Source organism: Aethalodelphis obliquidens, unplaced genomic scaffold (assembly GCF_003676395.1).
Source record: "Aethalodelphis obliquidens isolate GAN/ISIS:26980383/991018 unplaced genomic scaffold, ASM367639v1 scaffold460, whole genome shotgun sequence".
NCBI lineage: Eukaryota > Metazoa > Chordata > Mammalia > Artiodactyla > Delphinidae > Aethalodelphis > Aethalodelphis obliquidens.
The window spans coordinates 2,342-17,335 of record NW_020838374.1 but is presented as its reverse complement, the minus strand read 5'-3'; the positions used below and the strand labels follow the sequence as shown (position 1 = coordinate 17,335).

Sequence of the window (14,994 nt, the reverse complement as noted above, 5' to 3'; positions counted from 1 at the left end):
CTTCCAGGAACGGTGCACCTCCCTCTGGGGAGAAACTAAGCTGTGGAAAAAGAAGAAAGATGGGGCTGATGCATAGCTGGTGCCTCGTGCTACTGTGTCGCGTATGTCCAGCGTCCGGGTGTTAGTCGCTGCGTTCGCATCTCCGCATGTTGTTTTGTTGTCATGGGGGGTTGCTGCTCGGTTTTGCTACTTTGTCCGCTTCTACGCATTTTTCAGTGGCGTGCGGATGGTTACCGTCAGCATTTGCCTAGCGGCTGCCCGGAATGAGGAAGATTGTAACACGGTAAGCAAGTGATTGCTCCGTAAGCATCTACCAGGTCTGCGTTGGGGGTGGAGACGTCGGGAGAAGCGGTTCCGCCCTGCTTCATTTCAGCTTCGCTGCTGGTTGTTACTCGGTAGCGTGGGGTCTGTGCCGCCCTAGCCTCGCTGGGTGAGGCGGCGTGCCGCAGAGCGAGCGTTTGCCTCCGCACGGTGAGTGGGCTCGTAGACCCAGCAGCCTGCGTTTTCCGGGGCTGCGGCCGGGGCCTCGTTCTGCCACTGGTGTGCCCACCTTACGGCGGAGCCAGGCTCTGATTGGCCACCGTCGTGCGTACTAGTAGAGCAAGGGCGTCGCACTTAATTTTGCTGACACAGGCCCGGGTAACAGTCTCGCCGCGTGCCGCGTGAGAGGGAAGAGCGCCCGCTACCGGGGTGTACAAACCGAAGACCTGGCCCACGTGGCCAGCCTTCGATGGAGATCCATGGAGCGGTTCTCTTGTATCCCTTGCGCTAGTACATGTAGTACGGGGACCTACGACACTGCGGATCGGAGACAGGAACGGAGGACGGCCAGGGGTGGATCCAGCCTGTCGATGGAAGCCTCAGCTTCGCCCCCCGGGGCGACCGAGTGGGGCTCAGACGCACGTGGTCCGGCGCGGGGAGGGGTGGGTTGGAAGGACGGGGGGGGGGACCACCACCGGCTGTAGCAGGGGAGCTCTAATTTAGGCCCCAGGGCGCCCCTTTGGAGCTGCAGTTGGAACGAGACCGGTGCCTACCGCGGTGCTGGGCGAGCCGGAAAGGCGCGCGCGCGCTCCGCAACAATGGCACAGCTCTGGGGTGTTAGAGAGCGGTTTCCCCCGCAGAGGGGAAAGAAAAAAACAAGGCACTTGAGGAGGAAAGGGGGTTCGGGGCTGTTTTTCTCGCGCTTCCAGTCACCTTTTTGTTTTCCGTGACCCCTGTAAAAGCGGTTTTTGATGTACCTGGCCCCCGTCTGCACCGGTGGGATTAAACGACCCATTTCACATGAGGAGGTGGGTCTTCCCAAAACGAAGGTATTAAAAGTATTGCCTCTCCAAACAGCGCCTGTTTCTAGGCCCGAACACCGACGTTGCGGTCAAATACGAGGAACGCGTACTTGCCTCCCTCTGGCGTAGGGCGGCAGAGCCTACCGCACGGTGGGCAACTGGGCCAGGGTAGGAGAAGATCCTACACCCCTGCAGTTTCTCTCTGTGCCTCCTCTCCCTTCCCCGGTGCTGGGGCGACGTTAGTGCTCCGCGCCTCCACTTGAAAAACCAGTCAAGATCCAGGGCCAGGAGTTTTCCCCTCTCCGCCGCAGGGCAGGCGCCAGAAGGAGCCCTTTTTTTCCCCCAACACGTGAAACACAAAGACTGGATCAGAGGACTTGCGCCCCGCCCCAGAAGTCAGAACCGCCAGCTTAAGAAACACGGGGGGGGAAAGCGGGCCTTCAAAGAACTGCAGGAACCCAGCTGCTGTCACAAACCAAAGCTCACACAGCCTCCCCCGCCACTGCACGGGAACGGGAACAGACAACACACGCGCTACAGTAACCCGGAAAGCGGCATCTTCTTTTTTCAACCAGTGGTTTAGTCCCCCTGAGGGGAGGTGCACCGTTCCCGGAGATACTGCAATACCAGGTCGATGCGTGGAGCGGACGGAGCAAGCTCCTATTCCGACTCCTAGCTCCAAAAATCCATTTAATATATTGTCCTCGGATAGAGGACGTATACAGATATTAAACTGATAAGAACAGATACTACACTTGATCTTAGCCAAAAGGCCGAGAAGCGATACCACCTCTCCGCCTCTGGCCGTTGCCCTCTTCCCTTCATCCCTATTCAAGCCATGGTGAGCGCCCTCATCCTCACGCCTCGTCTGCCTCCTTTTGCCTCGTCCACAGTGCTAGCACTAGACTCCTGTGCAGACTTTCTGTTCTCTACCTTTGTGAGGAGAAAGTCTGTGTACTTGATTGTCCCATCCTTCCCGCGCCGAACAGCCGTTTCTAATCTGCATGCTCCGCCTTCTGTCGCCCGGGGACGCGCGGCTGCCGCGGGCGGACTCCACCCTCCGGACCGGCTCCTCGCACCCGGAGCCCAGGCCAGACCCGGAGCCCGCCTCCTGGCCTCCTGGCCGGTGCACGTCCCGCCGCAGACCAGAGACAGGGGCGGCAGCCGGAGAATGCGAGGGGAGCGCTGACACGGTAGCAGCTGTCACGGTTCGAGCCCCAGCAATCAAGAACTTGCCTTTTGTCCACCGCTCTTCCCCCCCCACACGCACGGCACATTCAACAACCGTTCAATGAGTAAGAGTGCCTCCTCCACGCTTAGCCAGTGCCCGACACACGCCATGATTAAAGGCGGCTCTTCAGCCGCCACCGCCACCACCACCACCACCACCACCACACCACCACCACCACACCCCCTCGCCCCTCCTTGCTCGGGGCCGGTCTGCTCGCGTCGGTGTTCTCCCGCCCGGCTTCTGCCCGACGGTTCGGGTCCCCTGGGGGAACGGGTCGTCCTGAGAAGGGATGCCCTGGGTGACAGTCGTTGGAATGCAACAGTGCCCGTCGCAAATCAGTAACTTAGCATCTCCGTTTTCGCAGCGTGATTCACTCCCGCGGAGTTTGCTCAAATCGACGTGCACGGACTGAAGGGCCTGCGAATCGCGCCCGGCCCCCGTGCACGGCGCTCTGCGGAGGCCGGTCGCGTGCCCTTGTGCCCTCACGGTGGTGCAGGGCCGTCGCGGTCCCAGCCATCTTCACTGAAACGGAGCCTTGAAGCTCGGGAGATCACGGACGGTGACGGGAAGAGCACGGCAGGCGTTCCCCGGCACCGCCTCTTGCCCCGGCCTCGCCAACAACCCCACGTGGCATCAAACCTGCGAATGCTTTTTTGGTGCGGGGTGGGGAAAGGGGGGAGGGGTCGATCTCACAGGTGAAAATGGTACCTCGGCGTAGTTTGGATTTGCAGTTTTCTAATCTTGGGTAAATAAGGTTGAGCGTCCTCTCCTGTTGCAGAGACGCCTTTATTTTCTCTCCGTGAACTAACGCCTTGTTGGGGGTCTTCGGCCCTTTTCCTCCTGGATTCTCGGTTGGGCTTTATCCTAAGGGCGTGGATCTGCAATTTACACATTCAGGGGACTGGCGCTTTGTCTGTAATGGAAGCGGTGAACATTTTCTCCTGTTGGAGATCTGGCTTTGGCTTTACTTAAGGCGATGATTCCATTGCTTAAAGGTTTCATGGAAAGTTCTTTTTATATCATCATATTTATCAATTTAAAAAATATTCAGATTTTGAGTCGAAAGGATTTATAAAATAATTTCCTAAATCTTCCTCTAGGTCTTCTTGTTCTTGTTCTTTTTCTTTTTAAATATCTATCTATCTATTTATTTATTTATTGTTGGCTGTGTTCGGTCTTCGTTGCTGCGTGCGGGCTTTCTCTAGTTGCGGCGAGCGGGGGCTACTCTTCGTTGCCGCGCGCGGACTTCTCATTGCGGTGGCTTCTCTTGTTGTGTAGGCGCGCGGGCTTCAGTAGTTGTGGCACTCGGGCTTAGTTGCTCCGCGGCCTGTGGGATCTTCCCGGACCAGGGCTCGAACCCGTGTCCCCTGCATTGGCAGGTGGATTCTTAACCACGGCGCCACCAGGGAAGTCCCTCAATCCATATTTCTTGAATGAATAAACCCCATTGCATACTGTTCATTGGAATCTGATCTCGTGCTGCGGGGGGGATGCCTTGGTAGGAGAGGTGTATGTCGAATGCTTCTCCTAGCGCCCTCTTGGCCTTTCCACCCTCTACCCCTAGGTAATCCCGAGACTGGAAAGTTCAAGTAAAATGATCATCCACTGGATTAATCATGTTTTAAGTTTTTCTATAATTTACGATGCTTTGACGTCTTGAGGGCCTGCTGGCCTGGAAGAGACTGCCCCTCGCAGGACTAACTAATTCCTAGAAGTGCAACCTACTTGCTTTGGGAGCCTGCTGTTCACGTGCAAAGCAATCTTCCAACACCCGTATCTGCAACTGCCTCCTCTAGTTACTCTCACACTCCAGCTAGTATTTCCCCTGCCCTCTCTGACCCCAGGGCCCGGTACCTCACAACTAGAGAACAGCCCTGTAGCCCAAAGCTCACCGAATGCTATTCTAATGGTCCAATCCGAACCTTGCTCAAACTGGCCTACCTTGATGCCTCTGCCCATTCTCCCCACCCTCCCCTCCCCTCCCCAGGACGATAAAGGCCATATACTCTCCTCTCCTGCCTCCCAACCGAGCAGGCCAGGCCGAGTCCCTATGTGGCTCGCTGCAGGGTGTGGCGTGCCCTCTTCTCTTGGGAACTGTAAGTAATAAAACTCCTTCAGTGGCACTGACCTCTCCTTGTCAGTCAGCTGTATACAGTACAACCAACACACACACCTAAGTGAAAAGCCCATCACTTTTTTTTTTTTTTTAAATATAAATTTATTTACTTTTGGCTGCGTTGGATCGTCGTTGCTGCTCGGGGCCTTGCTCTCGTTGCGGCGAGCGGGGGTTACTGTTCGTTGCGGTGCGCGGGCTTCTCATTGCGGTGGCTTCTCTTGTTGCGGGCTCTAGGCGTGCGGGCTGCAGTAGCTGCAGCACGCAGGCTCAGTAGTTGTGGCACACGGGCTTAGTTGCTCCGCGGCCTGTGGGATCTTCCTGGACCAGGGCTCGAACCCGTGTCCCCTGCACTGGCAGGCGGATTGTTAACCACTGGGCCACCAGAGAAGCCCGGAAAGCCCATCATTTAAACCTCCATTCCGGGTGGATCCTCGTGGCTCTCAGCGGGAGCTGCCCTCGCGCTCGGTCCTTTTCTGCCTGTGGATTTTTTTTTTTTTTTTTTTTTTTTCCCCGCGGTACGCGGGCCTCTCACTGTGGTGGCCCAGGAGCTCCGGATGCGCAGGCTCAGCGGCCATGGCTCACGGGCCCAGCCGCTCCACGGCATGTGGGATCTTCCCGGACCGGGGCACGAACCCGTGTCCCCCGCATCGGCAGGCGGACTCTCAACCACTGCGCCACCAGGGAAGCCCTGCCTGTGGATATCGACGTCAGGAAACACTAGGACAGAAGTAATGCTGGAGGCACCAAAAGAAGTCGGGGGAAGTAGAGACGGAAGAACAGAAGACTCAAGCTACTGTTTTCTTCCTGCTTTGAGGGTGACGTGGAAACGGTCTGGGAGCCTCAAGACGAAGCTTGGATACCCTCTCCGCTCCTTTCCTAGTTTCCACAGACGGAGGAATGTGGGAGAGAGACCCCCTGAGAAGACTGTGGGGCAGAAACTATGTCCTCCAGAGGACGCCAAGTTTGAGCCAAAGCACAAAGCTGCACTTCGAGAGAAGGCAGAAAAGAGAAGAAATTCTTAGCGCAAGAACACGGTTTAAAATTGGGGGAAAATGAGAGAAAAATGGAGAAAGGGACGTTCAGTTACCTAACAGAAGGAGAGAGACGGCAAGGTGAATGCGAAAACAGCCAAAGCACACAGGGCAGTCACCTTGTGGTCGTGGGTCCTTCCGCCAACCAGTACGAAGGCCCTCCCAACGCTGAAGAATGGGAAACTGTGAGAGCGCTCTCTCAGTCACAGCGGTTCTTTCCTCTACCCAACTGAACTTGCTCCTTTTTCTGCACATACAACCTATCTATACAAACAAATCTACAAGAAAAACAGACGCAAAAGATTTTAAAAACACTATCGAGAGGGGAAAAAAGCTCTGGTCCAGTCCGACAGAAAAAGCTTCGCTAAAGGAGCGCACAGCGACACACGACACACGGCTCTTACTTTTTAAACCTCAATTATCTCCCCGGGAGGGGTGCACCAGTCCTGGAAATACTGCAATACCAGGTCGATGCGTGGAGCGGGCGGAGCAAGCTCCCACCCCGACTCCGGAATCCAAAAATCCGTTTAATATGATGTTCTCGGGTAGAGAACGTATCAGATATTAAACTGATAAGAACAGATACTACACTTGATCTTAGCCAAAAGGCCGAGAAGCGATACCCAACAGCCTGCCATCCCTGTCACCGTCCCCCTCGCATCCATATTGGACTCAGTGTGACCCCTGTCACTGCTCACTCGAGGTCTCACTTCCTTTGCTTCGGTGACAGTACTGTGGGTGGCACCACACCACACTCTCGTGCAGAGTTTTTATTCTCTACATTGTAGAAGAGGAATTCTGGATCTGTTGTAGCTTCGTCGTTCTCGGGCTGGAGCGCCATTTTATATTTGCATGCCCCGCCCCCGCCCGCCCAAGGGGGCGTGGCTCCGGCGGGCTGACCTTATCCTCTGGGCTGCTGCGGGGGAGCTCCTCTTTGGCATCAATGCGAGCGGAGACAAAAGACCGAACCGTAGGGGATTCGGGGTGGGCGGCTAGAGGGGCCTGTGGGAGGAGCCGTTGGCTGAGAGTTTTCCTGAAGACGAGGTCGCAAGACACTTTCGCTGGAAACGTCCAGACTGCAATGTGTTAAATAGGCCTCCGCTTCGTAGGGTCGGATGGGGCGCTCATTCTGAGTCCGGGGAGCGGAAGGTCTAGAGTGGGGGCTTCCCAGGGCCGGTGGGGTAATCTCCCTGCCAGGCGGAAGGCGGATGGCCCACAGTGGGGAAGGGAGGAGGTGTGTGGACGCAGAGGGCCGGGCTGAGCAGCTGGAGGGATTCTCTCCAACTCAAGCGCCTGCGTCGGTCGGTGCTTCTACGAATGAACCCAGATCCCGGGCTTCCTACAGAAAGCTTCCTCTGCCTGAGACCTCCTTTCCCTCCACCTCCTCCTCACCTGTCTAATTCTTACGCAGAGCCTCTGGGCTCCGCTTCGGCTTCAGCTGCCCCAGCAAGCCTTCCTCATGGGCTCTTCCGCACCGCACCGCACCGCACCGCACCCCACCCCAGGATGATTGCGGCCCTCCTTTGTGTTTCATCCCACCCCAGACTTCGAGTCCACCATTCACCACTCGTTGGGGGCGGTCCTGTATCTCCGCCACTGAAATCTGAGATCCTTGAGGGCGGCGACCCTCATCAGCAAGCACTTAACCTCTGTGTCCCAGCACTAGGCCAGGGCCCGGCCTGTAGGAGGTGCACAGTAAACGTTTGCTGAGTGAACAGAAGGTGTGCAAAACAGACTGAATCGGAGAAGCGCTTAGGAGGGTCCTGGCCCGATCCAGGGGTGAAGAGGGGAAGATCTGGCCTGGGGTGGCAGGACACCAGAGAGGAGAGTGACTGCCAGGGACGCTCTGGGCATCAAGGCCCGTAAATAAATTAAGGCCTCTGGCAAAGTGGGGATGAAGTTTCGCAGCGGCAACGCTTCTCTGTGGCAAAGGCCGCAGGCTGCCCAGGCAGCGTAAACCTTTTCCATCCCCCTTCCTAACAGAGCTTCACTTTAGTTGGGGAGTTTCTATTTCTTTCACTGGATCTCAGAAGAGCTCTTAGAAGGTATCACTGATGCAGGACTGAAACCCAATGGGGTCGTTTCACCCTGCCGCAGGGAAAGCCTGATGGCGGGTGCTGCCTGAGCCCTTCCCAGTGCCCGCCCCTCTGCCGAGCGCTCCGTGTGTATTAACTCATTTGATTCTCCCCGTAACTCCGCGGGGTGGGTATCAGTATTATTATCCGGGGCCAGGACTAGGTGAGGCCAGTGAGAAACTAGTCTTCGGGGCGGGCGGGCGAAACATTTAAGGGAGTGCCGCCCCGAAACGCTCTTCAGCAATCAAGATAAGGAATATTTTGATACAGTGCATCTTGCCTGGATCCTAAGATAATCGAGAGATTTATTTTGATTACTGGGTTTTTGGTGCTCCCTGAAATTTTTTGGCCAAGGCAAGCGCCTCACTCGTTTCCCTCCACTCTCATCCCCATTCTGTTGACCTGCGCTGTCACAGCCACTAGCCACTCGCAGCTAGGGAGCGCTAGGAAGGTGGTTCCTCCTAACCCATATGTGCTGTTAAGTGTGAAATACACACGGGATCGCAAAGGCTTGGTATTAAAAACTGTCAAATAGCTCCGTATTAATTACGTGTTGAAGTGGTATTTCAGATATCTGTTTTTGTTTTTTGTTCTATTTTTGTGGCCGCGCCGCAGCTCCCGGTAACCCCGACCAGGAATCAAACCCGGTCCCGCCACCCCCACCCCCACCCCCATTCTTATCCTCCCGCCCGGGCCCGCTGGCTGCCCTGACCGGGACAGTCTGGTCAGCTTCCAGGTCAGGAGGCCAACATGAGCGTTGCATCAAGGAGTTCCAGTCCAGAGGCCGAGAAACCTTTCGTGGGGCTCAGATCTACTCACCGACGGTTTGTTAGTGCCTCCGTGTGTGAGCCAGGCACTGCTTATGGCACGTTCCTGGTCACAATCTCATTTTACCTTTACAGGACCCTGAGGAAGTGTCATCACCCCCAAACCTCAGAGGGGAGAGAGGCTGCCTGACTCACCCCCGGGGCTTCCAAAGGTCTTCCAAGGGCAGAGGTCTTCCCCCGAGGCCCGGCAGCCAACTGTCAGGCACAGCCCTTGGCTCATCCGGATATTCTTCTCTCTGGCAATGACTTGCTGAGTGCCTCTGACAGGCCAGAGCTGTTAGGGGTTCGGAGTTACCATAACAGATCGCTGTTGCAGAGGTACAGGAGAACATTGAAAGTACTCATCGTCAGGGAAAACATACAGCGTTTAGGGTCACTTCCTAGTAATCTGTTCTAGGCCCTTGCTGCTCAAAGCGCGAGTCTGTGAACAGCAACATCCGCATCGCCCTGGAGCCGGTGAGAAATGCAGGACGCAGGCACCAAGTCACACCTCCGGTCTTAGTTTGAGAGGGCTGCCAGGGCTGCCAAAATACAACGCCACAGGCCGGTGGCTTCAAGAACGTAAATGGACTTTGTCACAGTTCCGGAGACTGGAAGTCCCCGATCGGGGCGCCAGCCTGGCAGGGTTCTGGGGATAGTCTTGGCTTGGCTTGCACGTGGTGGACTCCCCTCCCTCTCCTCACGTGTTAGAGAGAGGGAAAGGATAAGCTCTCCCGTGCCTCCTCTCATTGGGGAGCTAATCCCAACAAGAGGACCCCATCCCCCATCACCTCTTCCAAACCTCACCGGCCCCAGAGGCCTCCCCTCCGGATAGAGCTTACAGATACGAACTTTGGGGGCACAACTCAGTCCGTGACCCCTACTGAACCAGAACCTGCATTCCTGTAAGGTCCACAGGCGACCCCCGTGCACCTTAGATTGAGAAGATTGAGAAGCACTGATTTCTTAAGTCACACACACTGGAAAACAATGTGAGTTTTGGTGGTCAAAGTTGATGTGTTACTTTGTACGTTTCCCGAGGAAGATTAAACTAGCTTCCTGGGCCAAACTCACCGCTACGAGCCACAGAGAACTCACTGTATGCCAGTCCCTTGGCTGAGTACTTCACACACTCCATCTTACTTAATTCTCCTGGTAACACTATGAGGTAGGTATTTAAACCCGGACGGAGACCACTCTTTATCCTTCCTCGCGCGTGGTGAACTTTCGTTCAAACCGCACAAGACTCACAGCAGAAGTAGATCCCGCAACTTACGCGCGGTGGGCTCTTTTTTCAAACCCGAACACGAACTCTCATCTCCTCACGCTGCCCCGTAGAAAGTTGGGGACAAGGTTCCGCAGAAAGTACCCTTCTCTTCCCTCCCACTAGTCACGCTTCGCAAACACCCATAACCTAGCCACTTAGGTCCGCAAGATGAACAGCAGACACAAAAAGAACTTCCACAGAAGGGCAGTGTTACACCTCGCAAACGTAAAAAAAAAAAAAAACCTGTAACTGGGCGATAAAAAAACCATAAACCACAGCTCTTACTTTTTAAACCTCAGTTATTTCCCCGGGAAGGGTGCACCAGTCCTGGAAATACTGCAATACCAGGTCGATGCGTGGAGCGGGCGGAGCAAGCTCCCACCCCGACTCCGGAATCCAAAAATCCGTTTAATACGATGTTCTCGGGTAGAGAACGTATCAGATATTAAACTGATAAGAACAGATACTACACTTGATCTTAGCCAAAAGGCCGAGAAGCGATACCCAGCGACCTGCCATCGCTGTCTCCGTCCTCCTCGCATCCATATTGGACTCAGTGTGACCCCTGTCACTGCTCACTCGAGGTCTCACTTCCTTTGCTTCGGTGACAGTACTGTGGGTGGCACCACACCACACTCTCGGGAAGATTTTTTATTCTCTACACCGTAGAAGAGGAATTCGGTACCTGCGGTAGCTTCGCCGTCCTCGGGCTGGAGCGCCATTTTAAATTTGCATGCCCCGCCCTCTCCGCGCGGGTAGGTGTAGCCGCGCGGGTTGATCCGCCCAGTCCTCGGCACCGCCTCTGCGCGCACGAGCGGAGGCTGGGCCGGGGCGGACCTCTTCGTTGGCACCAGCTCTCCCGTAGACAGAATTCGGGGGAATTGGGGGTGGGAGAATAGAGGAGGGCGTCTGCGCAATTGATTCGCAGCAGACTGGTCCGAGTACGAAAAACGTCATCTGGTCTTCACTGTGAAGACGACAGGGTCCCACGGGCTGGCTCTGTCCAGGCCGAAGACCCAGTCGAAGGCTGGGAGTCCAGGAGTGCCTGTCCGGTGTCGCCTGGCAGGGGCTGCGGTGAGAACTGGGGACCCGAGATCGCTCCCTGCGAGCACTGCTGCCCTGGTTGTCAGGACCCCCGCCCTGCCGCGGCTGCAGGCCACTAGGGCAAACTCCTTCACCTCCAGAGCCTTAACTCCCCAGCTGAGAAGTGGAAACCTTAGTGCCTACCGTGTGGGGTTGAGGGGCTATAAAGGGAGCTAGTGAGGCGACCTTGGTTTGGTAGTCTAGAATGTGGGCCCTAGTGTCCAACGAGGTTCCAGTGAAGGCGTCATGGCTGTGACACTGAAACAACTGAGCAGCTGTGTTGCCTGTAACAACACAAGAGGAAACATTTATTGCTTGGGCCGGGCTTTGCGCTAAGTGCTTTCCTTATATCAGACTTTCAAAGTTTACCTACAGACGGAGCGGTTGACACAGAGAGGGTGAGCAACTTTGCCCAAGACTACACAGCTACTTAGCGGAAGAGGTCGGATCCATCTATGAAGAGCACGGGACCTAGAAAAGGGCACCAAAAGAAAGAGAAGTGGTTCTTGTGTGTCCCGCCCACTATGAGAGTAAGTGTTGCTGAGCCTGACACACAGGTCTGTCTGAAGAGAGACAGGAACAAGCTGTCTGGTGCAGCGGTTAAGAGCAGAGACTCGGAACACCTAGTCTCTAATCCCGCTCCACCTGTTAATAATCACGTGACCTGGTGCGTGACTTGGCCTCCCCGCTTAACCGTCTGTCTTCGGTGTAGCCACGTTATCTGTAAATTGGAGATAAGGAAATGAGAAATTATTAGACACGATCTTAAGAATTACGAGACACGCCTGGGATATGGTATTCCTGTAAGTACCAAATGTAAGGGAAAATATCGCAACTCACTTCTCTGTAGCTTACCCTCTTCATCTAGAAAAATGAGAATATTAACATATAGTCCTGTGCTCAATCTCCCCTCGTTCTCCTGGTTTTATTTTACTCCATAGCACATGTCACCTGACATCTTACACGTTTATTTGTTTATTGCCTTCTAGCCTAATAGCATGTAAGTAAGCTCCAGAGCAGGGAACTTTATCTCCTCAGTGTTTAGAATACGGCCTGACACATACTAGACACATGAACACACGAATCTGGTTGAACACATGAATGTGTAAATATTAAATAATGCGATTTGTCCGTACAGAAAGAGATTAGCAGGCCTCCTGGCTCGCGGTAATTATTACGACCCTCACTGTGTTCCACTACATTTCTGCTTGCTTCCATGTTTATCAGGTCATCTTGTGCTCACCAGTTTAGCTTCCTAGGTATTTTGATCTTTAGAACGAGGTACCTTGGATTGCAGACATGCATGTTCTGTCATTGCAAAGCCGTATCTCCCTTTGTCAATTAACGACTTAGCATTCTAATTCACGCACCAGCTTCTTGTGAGTTCGGTTAACGTGAGTCAGTGCCCCTCAGCCAGCTCACATCCATGTGTACAGACGAAAGTGCCTATAAAAGTTCAGGCAACACCAGGACGTGGCTGGCTGGTGAGCCTTCCTTTGTCCAAGCGTCCTACAATCTCACTATGGACCCAGTTATCATTGCTGCCAGGGAGTTGGAAATGATAAGCCAGAGACAGAGACTGGAAGAGCACAGATAGCCTTCTCAACCAGTGCGTTTCCCACAGCCTTGCCCAACCATCATGTTATCAAACTTTTGCATACTATCCAATGTTATCTCTTACTATGAGCAAGGTTGCACAGCTTTTCATGCGCTTGAGATCCATTATTATTTTCTGTGAACTGCGCGTTCCTATCCCCTGCCCACCGTCTTTTGAACTGTTGATCTTTTCGCGTTTCCATCTCTGACCTACTTCCCATTTGTCCTAGTATTTGAGTTCAGGTATAGATCTGATTTTATTTTGTCTGGATGGCTACCCAGTTGTCCCAATATCATATATGAAATAGTCCATCTTCTCATCAGTTTCAGATGCCAACTTTACCATATTAAAAAGTGAGTGTATACACACACACACACACACACACACACACACACACACACACACACATATATATGACTTCTCTTTTTTTTTTTTTAGAAAATCTTCTGATATCCTGTTTTTAAGAGTCTTGATTCAACTGATTCTCTGGTATCACACCTAACTCTGTGCCTGTCACCGTGTGGGTCCTGGGATCACACAGGTGAACGTGACCTCGTCCCTGTGGTCAGCAAGGGGCATCTGCCGTGTTCTTCCATTCCTCTCCTCTGGCTGCCGCTCAACCACATCCACTGCTCTTTGCTGCCGAGGAAGCCTTGCACGCTCAGATAAGGTCTGCCCGTGCCGAGGCTGCCAACTCCAAGCGCTTCTAAGTGTTCCATCCCTGGGCATCAGAAGCCTGCTGGGTGCCCTGCCAGCTGGGGAGGACAGCCTCTTCAAGTCCAGGCCTCACTGTATCTGTTTTTCCTGGCCCTGCAGCAGCGCTGCCTTCCCCTCAAGTTTTACCCTGACCCCTTGGACAGCTCCCTCAGGTTTCTTTTCATCACTTGTCAGCTTGCCCTAGTTGAAGAGACAGGGAGGGAGATACCATTTTGTTTTCTCTGACCTCCTCTCCCTTCTCTCTGACCCCGCCCTCTCGCCCTCAATTCTCCTTTCTCCCGCCTTCTCCCTTTTCCCAGTCACAGAACAAAAGCTTTCACTTTTATGACTAGCAACAGAACTGGATCGGTCTGTCTGACTTCGCAGTCGGAAAGGGAGATGGTTTTTCCCAGCCACGTGATCAGGGGGTGCGCGTGGACCAGCAGACCTTCTGCTCCTCACCCCCCTGCCCCCGCCCCGAACGTGCTCGGGGTCCTGGCGCTACAACGTAAGAGTCTGTGTGCTGGAGAGCAAGTTTCCTGCCCGGCTAGACTGGATCCATCAAACTAGTTAGACTCAACCAAGAACTGGGCTTTTCGCAACTTGGCTGCCATCACGGAGGCCAGCAAATCCCCACATTTTCTTTTTGGTCTTTCAACAGCCCCCAACAGAAGGCGTCACACTCCACAGTGATGCCTGATTTTGTCCATTCCAAGATGCCCATCGTTTTCACAGCTTTACGTCTCAGGAGCCAGCATGCGTCTTACATTCGACGCCAGGAGAAAGCACTCTCGCCGTTTAACATCGCAGCACGTCTTTCTTTGTTTCTTTCGTCCTGTCTTTCTTCAGGGCTAGGTAAAAGAACGGTACCTCTCACAAAAGATGGCATCTTAAATTCGTGAACTACTATAACAATAAAAGCCTCTGTTTATTGAACCCGATGTGTGACGTGGATTATTTCCTCCCAGCATCACAACACCTCCAGGATGGAGGTATCATGACCCCTACCCTGCAGGGGAGGAGGCTGATCAGAGCTGGGAGAGCCGCTAGATCGCATTCGCACGCCTGTTAAATAACGCAGCCGGTATTTCATAAGATTTACCTGGCCCACGCTTCTAACTGTACCCTGTTCTCTCCGCAGCAAAGGATTCTGGGTCTCTATAATAACCAGCTCTATTAAAAATGCAATGTGCGAGTGGCTACAATCAGTTAACAGCACGGGAAGTTCCCCGAGGGCTGATATGAGTTAAAATCCAAATCGACAGGGGGCGGAGTGGGCTACGGAGTAGAATCGAGAGCTGGAAGGAGTTCTGAGGTCAGAGGTGGGGTTGGGAGAGGCAGCTTGCACAGGGGGAAGGCACGAGAGGGGCTCGGAAAGGGAGATGAGAATCGGGAGGGCGCAGCCTTGGCAGATTTGCCCTGAAAATCCCTCCTCTCGCGGGAGGACTGGCTCAGAGGGTTGGAAACAGTTCCCCAGATTCAGCCCAGCCCACCTCCCCTACCCTGAGCGTCTCCACATCTGAGCCCTGGTCCTCCTAAGGTAGGAGGACAGGAAGAGGGAAATCGAGGGAGGAAGAGATACCAACAGGAACCCGCTTCCTCTTTTGCCCATTTAATGACGGAGACAGTCAAGTGCCTTTCTCTTTCTCTTTCTCTTAAAATAGGTACTTTCCACCTAAATATTCGCAGAATTCGTTTATAGGAAGATAAATGTGCTGTGAAAATAAATGTCCAGTGACAAGCCTCCATTTCATTTTTTGTATCTGGAAACCCTTGTGTATCTGTCCTTGCAAATGACATCCCTGGGTG

General features: G+C 53.9%; 1 long non-coding RNA gene and 3 other non-coding genes across 5 annotated transcripts; 1 reads left to right on the top strand and 3 right to left on the bottom strand.

Annotated features, from left to right (window-relative positions):
* Positions 1–1,876: 1,876 nt before the first annotated feature.
* On the bottom strand, positions 1,877–2,068 carry LOC113616760 (U2 spliceosomal RNA). The gene has a single exon (XR_003431410.1). It is a non-coding gene; the product is annotated as a U2 spliceosomal RNA (small nuclear RNA).
* A 4,023-nt stretch (positions 2,069–6,091) lies between these two features.
* On the bottom strand, positions 6,092–6,282 carry LOC113616758 (U2 spliceosomal RNA). Its single transcript, XR_003431408.1, has one exon. It is a non-coding gene; the product is annotated as a U2 spliceosomal RNA (small nuclear RNA).
* Positions 6,283–10,120: 3,838 nt separating this feature from the next.
* Positions 10,121–10,311, bottom strand: LOC113616759 (U2 spliceosomal RNA). Its single transcript, XR_003431409.1, has one exon. It is a non-coding gene; the product is annotated as a U2 spliceosomal RNA (small nuclear RNA).
* A 122-nt stretch (positions 10,312–10,433) lies between these two features.
* Positions 10,434–14,121, top strand: LOC113616757 (uncharacterized). 2 transcript variants are annotated; one of them, XR_003431407.1, is made up of 3 exons: positions 10,480–10,883; positions 11,268–11,422; positions 12,928–14,121. It is a non-coding gene; the product is annotated as an uncharacterized LOC113616757 (long non-coding RNA). The 2 variants fall into 2 exon arrangements; XR_003431406.1 differs by having other exon boundaries at positions 10,434–11,422.
* Positions 14,122–14,994: the final 873 nt, after the last annotated feature.